Genomic DNA, 16,086 nt, shown 5'->3' with positions numbered 1-16,086 from the left:
TTAGGCAGCACAATGTTAAACTCTCTGTGGCAACAGTTCAGGGACCTGCGTAAATCAAACGGGATAAACTGATAATGAAATTATCCACAAAGTCAACGTGTACCAGTTTATTTCAAAATGCTATTGATGCCTTGTTGATACTGCTTTGTATGCTTTAGGATGAGCCAAAGTATGTCAATAATAAAGTATATATAGTTAACAGTTGGCTTGTCTGCAGAATAGAAGAATACACAACTAGCACTGAGGCCCAGATATGGTTGATCTGAGTGAAGGCTAAACTGAATCTTGTGAAAGAGATAGTTCAATGTTCATGATGGCAGAAAAAGTCATTGCACTAATCTTACTTGAAGAGGTGAGGTTATGTTAAATAAAGTTTATTAGCATCAATGTAACTTACTAACCTTCAGGGATATTTATTGTACATTACGTACAAGGAAAGCAGCTCTTCAAATCTTGTGCTTATGTCACCTTCGGTTTCTTGCAAGCCATAAAATCTTCCTCCTCTTGAGACAAGTAGCAAATTAAAAAAAACACAGTCCCGTGCAGTTAACCCTTTAATTTCACAGAAAGGCACTATTAGATTTAGTAGTCTTGATTCTCAGCAATTTTCTAAAATCATTGCAGAGCAAGTGGTTCCAAATCATTTTTAAGTGTTTCTGCAGTCACATGGACCAGGATTTTACCTTTGGTGTGCGGGCGCGTGCCTGACACGCCGGAATGTAATATGACGTGCGATGACATTGGGCGTGCGTCCCAACGTCACCACGCACCGTCGCAATGTTTCGCTAGGCAGGCGCGCGATGAAAACAGAGGTGCGCCTTCCATTAATTAATGGGCCAGTTAAGGCCCTGGAGGCACCAATTGTCTGTGATTTTACAAAGCCTGTGCAATTTTCAGGGCGTCGCACAGGTGAATCGGGCAGGCGGGTAGGCCACATTTTCAAAAACCTCATCCACGGGTGGGATAAGAGGGTGAGTGTGTTTGCTGATGCGAGATGTTTGTACTTTAGCTTATATGTTTCTGCTGCTTGCTTGTGTGAATAGGACAACTTCATTTCACTTCAGAGCTGCTTTGACAGAAATAAGAGGCTTCAGTTCAGGACTCCAGAGGAGTCACGCCATTTGGGGCCTTCCAAGTATCAGACAACCTTCCCCTACCCTGGGAATGGGGATTGTGGTCTCCGCTGGAGGCACTTCCTCTGAGGAGGAAGAGAGGGCCAGAAGTGGGAGGAGGCCAGGTGTCCCTATTCAGCCTCCAGGGGAGCAGCTTCCTGTGGGAGGAGGGGCGCAGGCACAAGGGGCCGCAGGGCCAACAGTATGTGCAAGGTGGAAGGGGCCGCAGAAAATGCCACTATCCTGCTGCCAGAGTTTAGTGGGGCAGATGGTGGTGTAGTGGTAATGTCACTGGACTAGTAATCCAGAGGCCCAGGGTAATGATCTGGGGACAAGGATTCAAATCCCAGTGTGTGGTGATTTTGTGCTCACTTCGGCAGCACATATACTAAAATTGGAACGATACAGAGAAGATTAGCATGGCCCCTGCGCAAGGATGACATGCAAATTCGTGAAGCGTTCCATATTTTCTGTACGACAGGAGGACACCTCGTTGGGCTCATGCAGCGAGGCAATATGGGTAGAGCTCCGGAATAGGAATGGTGCAGTCACAATGTTGGGGGTTTACTATAGGCCTCCCAATAGCCGATGGGAGATTGAGGAACAGTTATGTAGGCAGATTTTGGAAAGATGTAAAAGCAATAGGGTTGTTGTGGTGGGTGATTTTAACTTTCCCTATAATGACTGGGAATCACTTAGTGCTAGGGGTTTGGATGGTGCAGAATTTGTAAGGTGCGTCCAGGCGGGCTTCCTGAGACAATATGTAGATAGTCCAACTAGGGAAGGGGCAATGCTGGACCTGGTATTAGGGAATGAACCCGGCCAAATGGTCCAAGTTTCAGTAGGGGAGCATTTCGGGAAAAGTGACCATAATTCAGTAAGTTTCAAGGTACTGGTGGATAAGGATAACAGGAGTCCTTGGGTTAAGGTGCTTAATTGGGGGAAGGCTAATTATAACAATATTAGGCAGGAACTGAGGAATCTAGACTGGAGGCGGATGTTTGAGGGCAAATCAACAACTGACATGTGGGGGGCTATCAAACATCAATTGATAAGATTTCAGCACCGGCATGTTCCTGCTAGGATGAAGGATAAGCATGGCGAGTTTCAGGAACCTTGGATAATGAAGGATATTGTGAAATTAGTCAAAAAGAAAAGGGAAGCATTCGTAAGGGCTAGAAGGCTGGGGACAGATGAAGTCCGTGGAGAATATAAAGAAAGTAGGAAGAAACTTAAGCAAGGAGTCAGGAGGGCTAAAAGGGGTCATGAAAAGTCACTGACAACCAGGATTAAGGAAAATCCTAAGGCCTTTTATACATGTGTAAAAAGCAAGAGGGTAGCCAGGGAAAGGGTAGGCCCACTCAGGGACAGAGGTGGGAATCTGTGTGTGGAGCCAGAAGAAATGGGAGAGATACTAAATGAATACTTCTCATCAGTATTCACCAAAAAGAAGGACTTAGCGGTCGATTTGTCTAGGGAAGAGTGTGTAGATAGCCTGGATCATGTTGAGATCAAAAAAGAGGTGTTAGGTGTCTTGAAGAATATTAAGGTGGATAAGTCCCCAGGGCCAGATGGGATCTACCCCAGAGTACTGAGGGAGGCAAGGGAGGAGATTGCTGCGGCCTTGACACAAATCTTTGTATCCTCGCTGGCTACAGGTGAGGTCCCAGAGGACTGGAGAATGGCCAATGTTGTTCCATTGTTTAAGAAGGGTAGCAGGGATAATCCAGGAAATTACAGGCCGGGGAGCCATACGTCAGTGGTAGGGAAATTATTGGAGAAGATTCTTCGTGACAGGGTTTACTACCATTTGGAAGCAAATGGGCATATTAGTGAGAGGCAGCATGATTTTGTGAAGGGGAGGTCGTGTCTCACTAACTTGATCGAGTTTTTCGAGGAAGTGACAAAGATGATAGACAATGGAAGGGCAGTGGATGTTATATACATGGATTTCAGTAAGGCCTTTAACAAGGTCTCTCATGGCAGACTGGTACAGAAGGTAAAGTCGCACGGGATCAGAGGTGAGCTGGCAAGATGGATACAGAATTGGCTTGGTCATAGAAGACAGAGGGTAGCAGTGGAAGGGTGCTTTTCTGAATGGAGAGCTGTGACTAGTGGAGGTCCGCAGGGATCAGTGCTGGGACCTTTGCTGTTTGTAGTATTCATAAATGATTTGGAGGAAAATGTAACTGGGCTAATTAGTAAGTTTGCAGACGACACTAAGGTTGGAGGAGTTGCAGATAGTGAAGTGGATTGTCAAAGGATACAACAGGAAATAGATTGGTTGGAGACTTGGGCGGAGAAATGGCAGATGGAGTTTAATCCGGACAAATGCAAGGTAATGCATTTTGGAAGGTCTAATACAGGCAGGAATTATACAGTAAATGACAGAACCCTTAAGGGCAGAGGGATCTGGGTGTACAAGTCCACAGGTCACTGAAAATGGCAACGCAGGTGGATATGGTAGTCAGGAAGGCATATGGCATGATTGCCTTCATTGGCAGGGGTATTGAGTATAAAAGCTGGGAAGTCATGCTGCAGCTGTATAGAACCTTGGTTAGGCCATACTTGGAATATTGCGTGCAATTCTGGTCGCCATATTACCAGAAGGATATGGAGGCATTGGAGAGGGTGCAGAGGAGGTTTACCAGGATGCTGCTTGGTCTGGAGGTTATTAGCTATGAGGAGAGGTTTGAGAAACTCGGATTGTGCTCACTAGAGCGACGGAGATTGAGGGGCGACTTGATAGAAGTTTACAAAATTATGAGTGGCATGGACAGAGTAGATAGTCAGAAGCTTTTTCCCAGGGTGGAAGAGTCAATTACTAGGGGACATAGATTTAAGGTGAGAGGAGAAAACTATAGAGGAGATGTGTGGGGCAAGTTTTTTACGCAGAGGGTAGCGATTGTCTGGAATTCGCTGCCAGAGGAGGTGGTGGAAGCAGGTACGAAAGTGGTGTTTAAGAGACAGCTTGACAAATACATGAATAGGATGGGAATAGAGGGATACGGACCCTGGAAGTGCAAAATGTTTTAGTTGACGGGCAATATGATCGGCGCAGGCTTGGAGGGCTGAAGGGCCTGTTCCTGTTCTGTACTTTTCTTTGTTCTTTATTCTTTGTTTACAGGCGGTGACGCAGCTACCTCAACATGTCTGAGGTGCAATGCCGAAGGAGGCAGCGCCTCTCAAGGGAGACAGTGACCTCCATCTGTCAGATGATCAGCCCTGAGATCAGCTCCTACTATGTGGGTGGGCATCCTATGCCAGTGGCGCTGAAGGTCACAGTGGCTCTCAACTTCTATGCCTCTGGCTCTTTCCAGGGGTCAGTGGGTAATCTTTGTGGAGTCTCCCAATCAGTTGTGTCAAGCTGGTGACAGACGCTCTGTTCAGGCGCTGCATTGACTTTCATTCACTACCGGATGGACGAGGCCAGCTAGGCAGAGGGAGCCAGAGGCTTTGCAGCAATTGGGTTCCCCCGCATCCAGGGTGCAATCGACTGCACACATGTGACCATCAAAGCGCCAGCGGGTGAGCCCGGTGCCTTCGTCAACAGGGAAGGCTTCCACCCCATGAACGTGCAGATAATGTGTGACCATAGGATGCAGATTTTGCAAGCTTGTGCAAGGTACCCAGGCAGCTCCCATGACGCCTACATCCTGAGACACTCCCAGGTGCCGAGGCTCTTCAGTGCTCCGGCCCGGCTGGATGGATGGCTGCTGGGCGACAAGGGCTATCCCCTCAGAAGGTGGCTCGTGACGCCTCTCTGCCATCCAAGAATAGGGGCTGAGCAGCGGTACAATAGGAGCCACGCTTCCACAAGGGCGGTGGTAGAGAGAGCCCATAGGTCTTCCCAAGAAGCGCTTCTGATAGCTGGACCGTTCAGCGGACGCACTGCAATACCCCGCCAGATCGTGTGTCACTGATAGTGGTTGCATGCTGCGCTCTCCACAATCTGACACTGGAAAGGGGGGACGCAGTGGAGGAAGAAGACGTTGACGCAGCTGCTCTGGCAACAGACAATGAGTCCAGTAGTGAGTCCAAGGACAAGCATGGTCAAGAGAACGCTGAGGGGATAGATGCTGACCTGGGCAACCTCCAGGGAGGCAGGGATGCCCAGGAGGCATTGATCTAATGCTCCTTCAGTTACCCTATCAAATAAGAACCAGCACCACATGCCAGGTCTGCAGGCTCCATACTCGATACCTGACAGGGACATTTGCTTGGTGAACAACATGCACTATGTGCCATTTCAATAAAGTTCAATGACAAACAAGTCGCTTATAACATCATAGGTTACCCTGCACCTGCAGAACTAATGAAGCACCCAGAGGCTTGTTGAACAGAAACACATTTAATGCTGTGGTGCCTGGCGTACATAATACAAATTAAATTGAAAGGTGTTATCCATCACACCAAATAATAATTAACGTAAAAGTGGGGGGAAAAAATATCACCAGTGATAAGCCCGTGTTGTGCTTAAAGTGCTTTAAGTTTTTGCTTCCCGACTGCCCCCACCCGCTCTAGCCAAGCCCACATGTCGACTGTAAAATTCTGGCCATGATGTTTGTGACATAAGTCAGTTTGAAACATGTCATGCATCACTTGAGCTCGATGTTTCAGAAATGCTTATGGGCTCTTCTCTTACCTTAAATTAAAAAGATTTGCCAGTCTCCTATTTCTAAATTCAAAGTGTTGAGCAGCTGTTTTTTAAGACTGGAGAGGTGGATTCATTGGTGTTACCCGGGGGTCGGTATAAGGACCACTACTATTTTAGGTGTACATTGACCTGGGGAAAGATCTTCCGGTCAGCAAGCGGGGGGCGGGGCCCGCTCGCCGACGTGTAAAATGACGCGGGATGGCGTCGGGCGGAACTCCTGATGTCACCCCATGTCATTTCAATTTTCAGGTCGACGTGGGGCACAGCTGAGTCAGCTGTGCACCCACCGACCTGTCAACGGCCTATTGAGGCCATTAATAAACCAATTTAGGTAATTGACAGGGCTGCCCGTCCAACTTAGGGTTGGCGGGCAGGCTGGGAGCCCTGGTGGGCTTAAGAAAAAGCATGAAACCTCATCCATGGGCGGGATGAGGTTTCATGAGGGTTTTTAAATATTTCATGAAAGTTTGAGTTAAAGTGCTGGACATGTCCCAACTCATGTGGCAGTGTCACATGAGGGGACATGTCAGGGAAATTTTTTAAACATTTGTCTTAAAAGTTTTAATTCTGAGGTGATCTCCCTGAGCACTTCAGAATCCTACTGTGAGGTTGTTCTCCTTATAGCAGAAGAGGTGTCAGCAGAAATTGATTCTATTGGTCAAAGAGTTGGTAACCAGGGAACACAGATTCAAGGTGATCGGCAAAAGAACTAAAGGCAACATGGAGAAACTATTTTTACACGTGAGTTGTGGTCTGGAATGTGCTTCCTGAAAGGCTGATAGAAGCAGATTCTGTAGTAAATTTCAAAAAGGAGTTGGATAAATAACCAAAAGGCTATAGGAAAAAGTGGTGGTGTGGGATTAGTTGAAGAGCTCTACCAAAGAGCCAGCACAAGCACAATAGGCAAAAAGGCCTTCTTCTATTTGTTTAATTCTATGATTCCATGATAAAGGAAGCATCCTTGTAGGCTCACATTGTTCTTGAAGTAACATCAGAAGATAAACAAGGGTGGTATTTTTTGGCAGCAAAATTTTAGCCATATAAATACTGTGGCTACAAGAGCAGGTCAGAGGCTAGGAATCCTGTGGTGAGTAACTCACCTCCTGACTCCCCAAAGCCTATCCACCATCTACAAGGCACAAGTCAGAAGTCTAATGCAATATTCTCCGCTTGCCTGGATGAGTGCAGCTCCCACAACACTCTAGAAGCTTGACACCATCCAGGACAAAGGAGCCGCTTGATTGGCACCCCTTACACAAACAGTCACTCCCTCCACCACTGATGAACAGTGGCAGCAGTGTGTACCATCTACAAGATGCACTGCAGAAAACTCACCAATGCTCCTTAGGCAGCACCTTCCAAACCCATGACCACCACCATCTAGAAGGACAAGGGCAGCAGATGCATGGGAACGCCACCACCTGGCAGTTCCCCTCCAAGCCACTCACCATCTTGACTTGGAAATGTATCGCTGCTCCTTCACTGTTGCTGGGTCAAAATCCTGGAACTCCCTCCATAACAGCACTGTGGGTGTACATACACCACATGGATTGCAGCGGTTCAAGAAGGCAGCTCACCACCACCTTCTCAAGGGAGGTTAGGGATGGGAAATAAATGCTGGCCCAGCCAGTGAAGCCCACATCCCGTAAATGAATAATAAAAAAAATATTGCCGGAAGTCGTTTACACCAACTTTTGACCTAGAAATCAATCCTTTGTGCTTTTTGGTCCTTGTTGTGGTCCTTTGAGTTTTGGCTAAATTCATTTTCAAATATTATAATGTGGCACTGTAACTCAAGGTTTCCTGGTTTTAAACAGGCAAAGTATTTAGGGTCAAAATTATAAGGTGCAGCTGTTTCCAGGATGAGCAGAGATAGGTGGAAATGAGGAGTTCATGAGCATGAAGTATATGGAGTGTTTCACTATTGCTTTCTGCAGCTGTGAACAACTTATTACGAAGCATTTCTTGGATTCTGCCAGCACAGAGCTCAACTTAATTGTTTTTATTGTTTCATACAGGGTCAGACCATGACAGACCTTCCCCTCTCATACTTCTCACTCGCAGTCAGGGTTTCTCAGAAGCAGGAATGGCATTCCCTTTGCGCCTGTTGCACTCTTGTACACCATTGTCATGGTGGAGCAGTAAGAACAGCACAGGATGGAGCAAAGCACGGTCAGGCAACTTTTAAGGAGGATGGGCCCAAACAGATATTATCCCCTTACATAGAACATACAGAAATACAGGTCTGAGAAGAAGATTACCAGGTACAAGAGATAGTTATTTAGTGTACAAAACTTGAGTATTGCTGAACCAAGGGCCACGTCAAAACTTTTCATTTTGCACTCATCAGGACACTTCGCAAGAATACCTGTGTAAGGGGAAAACAACAATTTATACTGTATGTGAAGAGAGTGCTGATTGGTTGGCAAGTAGACTCCGATTGGTAGAGGCGTTGCCATGGAGAATGCACTGGTGATGGTGACTGACTGTTAACTGCCAAGCATTTGTAATTTAAACCACACAGCTTGACCATGATTGGTCAAGGCATTGCCCTGAGGAATGAGTCAGCTAATGGCTGTCACTTATTCTGCTTATCTGAAACAGGTGCAATGTATGTATATGTTCTTTCTGTCTGCAAAGAACAGGGTCTTGTGTATTAATATATGTAGCCTCCAGTACATGTAAATGTGCTAAACTGCGAGTCTGACTGACAATCTTAAATTGTTTGTCAGCGTAATTCTTACAACACTGAGGATTATTTTACAAATGTTGTCCAATTGCGGAATCACATCTAATGTTGGATTTTGTGTTTTGAGTTTTGCAAGCACGGGCTGGTTGGGACGGTCTGTACCTTGCCCGTTTTGAACAGCGGCTGGGACATGCTGTTTGATACGATCCATGAGTCTTTGGGACATACGGCCTACATACTTTGACCAAGCTGTTATCTTGAGCCATAATGGATACTGGTCCAAACCTTAATAAAGACATTGCAGCGCCTCCATCAGTGTCTGTGCCATGACCACCTTTTGCAAGGGGATTGTACAACTTGCCCAGTCGGCCAATTGCTCTGCTGCCCCCTAAAATGCACATTAATTTGCAATCTGCGCCTGAGGGGTGAAGTGTTCTGGAGCACTTGATGGCACTTTCATGCTTTGCGTTCCTTGAGTGGTCAGAAAAGCGTCAGAGGCCCGATTCAAGCATGTCAATGGAGCTACAGTCGAATGGTCTCAGCTGTGGAAGAATGTTTACTGACAAGCTTTTCCAAGTGTGTGGCCGCTTCCCTCACACTCCCTGCCCCTACCTTCCTGGCATGTGCTTGAGTATTTCCTTTAGTCTGTGTTGCCTTGCTCCCCCCTGCCCCCTGGCATGTGCTTGAGTATTTCCTTCAGTCTATTCTGCCTTGCTCCCCACCCCCACCTATGTGGCCTGACCTGCACTGGAGCCCTTGCCCCGGCACCACACTGAAAGCCAGCTGGGAAAAAGCGACTTGCCTGTGTTCTCCGCGAATGTGTGGTGCCTCTTCCTTGATGTCCTCCGGGCGATGCTCACCAGCGCTGCTCAAGGTTGTGTGCTCGCACCTCTAAGTACCCCTTGAAGTTCAGGTCACCAGGTGCACGCCTTTTAAAAGCAGTCATGAAGCATATCGTTTTTGAAATCACGCCTACATGGGTGGTGAGTTTGACGTGGCGAGCAGGGCTTATGATTAGATGCAAATGCATTAAAATGACGTTCCTGGCATGCAATGGTGGGTAACACGGCCCGCCATTGATGGATGGAGCGGACGATCACAAACTGGTTTCACAATGATGTAAAACCGATTTTTGGCCTTCTCGCCATATTGTTTCCCCCCTCGCCCACCAGGACGCCCAATGCCAACAGGGCCAGGAAACTCCGGGCTAAGTGTTTATTAATAACTCATAACTATATATACCTCCAAGGTATAGCCCTGCATGGGTGCTGTTTCCATGCTGGCTTCTTCTAGACTCTTCTACACAGGAATCTCTACATCACTATGTGGACAGTGCTGTTTCCTCAGACCCACATTAACCCTTGCTCTGCCAAACACCTTTATACTACACAAGCCACACACCGTCCTGACTTGGAACCATATCACCTTTCCTTCACTGTTGCTGGATCAGAATCCTGAAGCTCCCTTCTTAACAGCACTTTGGGTGCCCCTGTACCAGATGGATTGCAGCAGTTCAAGAAGGTGTCTCACCACCACCTCTAGGGCAATTAGAGATGGACAACAAGTGCCCACATCCCAATAAAGAGTATAAAAAAGCTCTGATTTTGGGTGAGATGTTAAACTGAGGTTCTGCTTGGGTGGATATTAAAGATCCACACAAGAACACAAAAGTTAGGAGCAGGAGTAGGCCATTCAGCGCCTCGATCCTGCTCCGTCAATCACTAAAATTATGACTGCTCTGATTATGGCCATAATTCCACTCTCCTGACTTCCTCCATAACCCTTGACTCCCTTGTCAATCAGAAATCTATCTAACTCAGCCTTGAATGTATGCAATGGCCCAGCACTATGATCCTGTGCACTAGCCAAAGAAGGCCAGTGGAATTATTGTCCTGGATCAATATTTATCCCTCAATCAACATCTTAAAAAGCCGATTATCTGTACATTGTCACGTTGCTGTTTGCTGGAGTTTGCTGTGCACAACTAGGCTGCCACGTTTCAAACATTTCAAAAGTGACCACACTTTGAGAGTATTTCATAAGCTGTGAAGTGCTTTGAGATGTCAGGTGGATGTGAAGGGTGGTCTATAAATGCAAGATTTTTCTTTTTTTTGATGAATCATTATATCACAAATTCAGTCATAATGTGAGAGGAATGAAATTCAACGTATGTTGAGGTTTTGATAAATTGCAGGGACAGGATTTTCCATTCGTCGGGCGGGCTCAGCGGGAGCGGGTGGGGGCAGTTGCAGAGCCAATTTCACGCGGGTGGGCCAATTAAGGCCCGCCCTACATGGATCATGAGCAGTAGCGCTGAGCGCTATCTGTGTGGGCGGGGGGGAGGAGGGATAGTCAGGTCCAGTGCTCTTTCGCGCGCATGCGCGTGAAAGAGTGCTTCAATCTCCCTGAAGCACGGAGCTGCCTCAGGGAGATTGAAGTGCTTTCTTAAAAAAAATAAATAAATACATTAAAAATTTAGTGAAACATGTCCATGACTGTGCCACATGAGATGGGACGTCTTCTTATTTTTCAAAGGAAGTTTTTATTTATTTGGTAATAGCTTTAGGAAACCTCATCCCGCTCGTGGATGAGGTTTCCTAAAAAACGTAAAGGCCGCCTGGCCTTTTCGCCTGCCCACCAGCCGTAAGGTTGGACAGGCAGCATAAAATTCGGGTTAATTCAGGTTAATAGGCCTATCAATTATCGGTGGACGGCACGTGCCCCCCGAATGAAATATCGCGCGACTTCGCCATGACGTCGGGATGCACGGCCGATGTCATCACGCGTCATTTTATGTTCCAACGCGTCGGGCGCGTGCCTGCACACTGAAGGTAAAATTCTGCCCCAGATTGTGATGTATAAACCTCACGGTGTAAAGATTTCAGAGCACTAGGTTATGGCTGGCTGAACTAAAGTTAAAAGGGTATATTTTCCAATAAACAATGTTTAAGGTACTTGAATTGCATTCCTCTGTGCTCTATTTTTTGACAGGTGTTAATCTGTTTATTTTAAATGGCTCAATGTGATTCACTCTTAAAGTAACTAATTAATTCAGTACACTGGAAATAATCATTTACCATTGTGTTTAATCAACATAAAAATGCAATGTAGTATTACCATTACAAATATCCTTCTGCTGCATTTTGTCTGAAAATACTGGCCTACTACCTGCAATATGGATCCTGGTTGGGCAGTAACCCATTATAATGTATGAATGATGCTGCCGGTCACTTGCCAAGAGAAAACTCTGCCCTTGTGTGCATCACAGACCTCTTTTCTGATCACTTAAGATTTAAATCTTTCTAGACCTTTAAATGAACTCCACATGGATTTAACAAGTGCCCAGAGGTCCAAGGAGTAATTTTCGACTCAAGCAGTGTAAGCCTATCATTTCCATCACATCTCTTTCTGAAGTCTGACATCACTTTGCAGCTGCATATATATATATATATATTTTTTTTTTTTACTTGTTCAAGGGATGTGGGCAACAACAACATTTATTATTCATACTCTTGACCTGCCTTCTTGAGCCACAGCAGTTCATGTAGGTAAATCCACAGAGCTGTTAGGTAGGGAGTTTCAGGGATTTGGCCAAACAACAAAGTATAGAAATGGGGTTTTATTTCCAAGTTATGATGGTGTGAGATTTGGGCGGTGTGGAGGGGGACCTCATAAGTTCGTGCAGGTTTGGAAGGTCCAGCTGAATTTGGGAGAGGTATTTTAAAGTTGTGCTTTAAATGAACCCATTGTGCCTGAAGAATAATTTTCATTCAATATGAATGGACAATAATTTACTTAAAGCCTAGAAATTCTTCCATGGATCCTTATTTCAAATAAACTATTAAATGCACTGTTATATTGTTTAGTGGGCCAGAGAGATAATGAGAGATCTCTGTGACCTGCTTTCAGCAAGCAGTTAATGGCAGTTCCAGTCAAGCTCTACTTACTTTGACTACTCAGGAGATGCTTTTCTTTTGTAAAACTAGCAGAATTTTAAAAGTAAATTGCAATTGACTGCTTGCTCTGTAAAATTTAGAAATGATTATTTGGTTAAAGTGTAACCATCAAGGGTCTGGCTGACGCATTACTTAGAACACTGTTCATTCACCTGAGCACAATTCACCTCTTTACAGCCTTGGTTCGAACATGGACAAAAGAGCTGAACTCACGAGGTGAGGTGAGAGTGATTCCCCTTGACATCAAGGCAACATTTGATTGAGTATGGCTTCAAGGAGCCCTAGCAAAACTGAAGTCAATGGGGATCAGGGGGAAAACTCGCCACTGGTTGGAGTCATACCTAGCACAAAGGAAGATGGTTGTGGTTGTTGGAGATCAGTCATTTCAACTCCAGGACATCACTGCAGGAGTTCCTCAGGGAAGTGTCCTCGGCCCAACCATCTTCAGCTGCTTCATCGTTGACCTTCCTTCCTTCATAAGGTCAGAAGTGGGGATGTTCGCTGATGATTGCACAATGTTCAGCACTATTCACGACTCCTCAGATATTGAAACAGTCCATGTCCAAATGCAACAAGACCTGGACAATATCCAGGCTTGGGCTGACAAGTGGTAAGGAACATTGCGCCACACAAGTGTCAGGCAATGACCATCTAAGAATCGCCCACTATCAACACCCTGGGGGTTACCATTGACCAGAAACTGAGCTGGACTAGCCATATAAATGCTGTGGTTACAAGAGCAGGTCATGGGCTAGGAATTGCACGACAAATAACTCGCCTCTTGACTCCCCAAAGCCTGTCCACCATCTACAAGACACAAGTTGGTGAGACTGCACCTGGAGTACTGTGCACAGTTTTGGTCCCCTTACTTGAGGAAGGAAGTAGTTGCATTCGAGGCGGTTCAGAGAAGGTTCACTAGATTGATTCCAGAGATGTGGGGCTCGTCTTATGAGGAGAGATTGAGCAGTTTAGGCCTATACTCGCTAGAGTTTAGAAGGATGAGAGAAGATCTAATTGAGGTATATAAGATCCTAAAGGGGATAGACAAAGTAGACGTGGAGCGGATGTTTCCCCTTGTGGGGCATTCTAGAATGAGAGGTTATGGGGAGAGGGCGGAAAATTGGAGTTGAGGCCGAAATGAGATCAGCCATGATCGTATTGAATGGCGGGGCAGGCTCGAGGGGCTGAATTGCCTACTCCTGCTCCTAGTTCTTATGTTCTAAGTCAGGAATTTGATGGAATACTCCCCACTTGCTGGGATGAGTGCAGCTCCTACAACATTGAAGAAGCTGGACACCATCCAGGAGAAAGCAGTCCACTTGATTGGCACCACATCCACAAACATTCGCTCCCTCCACCACCAATGCACAGTAGCAGCATCTACAAGATGCATTGCAGGAATTCGCCAAGGCTCCTTAGGCAGCACCTTCCAAACCCACGACCACTTTCATCTAGGAGGACGAGGGCAGCAGATAGATGGGAACACCATCACCTGGAAGTTCCCCTCCAAGTCACTCACCTCCCTGACTTGGAAATATATTGCCGTTCCTTCACTGTCACTGGGTCAAAATCTTGGAACTCCCTCCCTAACAGCACTGTGGATGTATCTACACCGTATGGACTGCAGCGGTTCAAGAAGGCAGCTCACCATCACCTTCTCAAGGGCAACTAGGGATGGGCAATAAATGCTGGCCCAGCCAGCGAAGCTCAAATCCTGCGAATGAATAAAAAAAAAAGCACAATGATTGAATTCAAGCCAGATTGTAAAAAAATAAAAGTTTCCTCTACCTACTGGTTGAATCCAAGCCAAACTTTCCAATTGTTGCCTGCAGAATTTATCTTGTGGGATACAAGCATATGGAGCTTTATTGGACATGACTGAAATATCCTCCTCCGCTACTCTATTGGACGTGTTATTTAAAATCAGTTAATGCCTCTGAAAATACAGTGCAGGAAGGAATTTCAAGCAACATCTTTTGGATGCGATGCCATCTACCTATCATGGGCATAAAAATTATCTTGGCACTATTTGAAGAGCAAGGGGTTCTAGCCAAGATTTATCCCTTCACCAACAGCACTATAAACAGGTCCTGCCACCTTGCTGCCTCCTGATTAAGCCCAGGGTGGGTCGGCTTGCAGACAGCCCTTGAGTGACCACTTAAGGGCTCCATACCACTGCATCTGGAATTCTACCAGTGGGAAATCTGCACAGCAAACCCTGTTGGGTATGCCTGCCGCCTTCTAAAGGGAGGGGGTTGGTGGTGAGTTGGTGCATTCTCAGGCACTCTGTGACCAATCGAGGGAACTAGCTTTGAGAAAGGAGGTACCTACAGGATGCCACACCCCTGCCCTTGCTGCCAACACCCCCAACCCCCTCTCTGGAGCCCCCTTCTTGTAATCCCCATCCTGCCCCACTTACCTGGCTCTGGAAGATCCAGCACTGATCCTTTGCATAGGCGCCAGTGCAATACCAGCAGTGGTCACTGGTTCTGGTTCCACTGCCAGTACTTGAGAGCCTTATGATTGGCTATAGCTCTTGAGCTCTTGGGGATGGGATATCTGCTCCAGACACAGCAGTGCAGCAATTAAATTTCACCGGTGGAGTAGGGAGCCCCCTTGGGCAGTGTTCCCACTGCCAATTAGGCACTTCATTCTGTCGAGGCTTCTGGAGATCGAGTCACCTGGGGCACCACCAGATTTTGTTGTAGAGGTTGGGTCCCTCATTGCCCATGTTAAATTCCACCCTATGTTTCTCCGAATTGTGCACTGTTGAAGTCCCCATAGACGGCAATCAATTAGAAATCACTAAATTGATGAGAACTTCCCCTTTTCCACTGTAAATCACTGTTATAAATCTCTGATAAAGTTCTGCCTAGTTAATGAGGTATAACTGGGTTTTTAACAGCATATTAAGTCATAACTATTGCTGAAAAACCTCTATGACCCTGGAAAACTAATTTCATAATACCGTAATGTCAAATGTTTCCATTGTGATAAAAGGTCAATTTTAATATAATGAAAACTTATTTTAAAGTTTTATTATGATATATCAGCTTCTAATATGTCTATCCTAATCTTTATTTTTCCTTGTAAAATTTATAAAGAATGTAGAATAATCATTACTTCCTGGTTTGCTATCTGTAAGAATTGTTCACTGTGATTGGTTGCTTACCCTGCATGATGACACCGATGTTGCTGGATGCCTGTAGATCCCCTTGACTTGGCATCGGATTCAAATTAATATCAGGAATGTGGGAATTCATGCCGCCGAGATCGCTAGATCTTTACGGGCAGCTTTCTTTGAAGTTAGCGGCTGTCACTTAGCCTCTGACTGCAAAATTCAGACCATTGTGTGGCATGGGGGAAACCTAAAGAGAATATGCTTTATCAGTAGAAGATGGGAAGAATGACGGGTTATGAAAATAACTGGAAAATATCTAAGAAAGCTATTTCTTCATGATCTAGCTGCTTAGTTGAATCAATAAACTGTGTGGGAGCACTTGCCGTAGGTTTGTAATTTTCCTATACTCAAGAGTGACCTTCATTGTCACATTTGTTTTGATTCTCACCAGGCTATTCCTATCTTTGATTTCACAATCACTCCTGTCATTTTGCAATTGCTTATTCTGGGTCATGCGATGTTTTCATTGATTCCTTCCCAGCCCCAGAGCA

The 16,086-nt window shown here is 45.8% G+C and overlaps 1 non-coding gene across 1 annotated transcript; it reads left to right on the top strand.

The window, feature by feature from the left end:
- The first annotated feature begins 1,476 nt into the window (after positions 1-1,476).
- On the top strand, positions 1,477-1,583 carry LOC144694321 (U6 spliceosomal RNA). Its single transcript, XR_013579708.1, has one exon. It is a non-coding gene; the product is annotated as a U6 spliceosomal RNA (small nuclear RNA).
- The last annotated feature ends 14,503 nt before the right edge of the window (positions 1,584-16,086 follow it).

This window comes from Cetorhinus maximus, chromosome 19 (genome assembly GCF_964194155.1).
Source record: "Cetorhinus maximus chromosome 19, sCetMax3.hap1.1, whole genome shotgun sequence".
Lineage (NCBI taxonomy): Eukaryota > Metazoa > Chordata > Chondrichthyes > Lamniformes > Cetorhinidae > Cetorhinus > Cetorhinus maximus.
The sequence above is the reverse complement of the archived record's forward strand: the minus strand, read 5'-3'. Positions and strand labels throughout refer to the sequence as shown.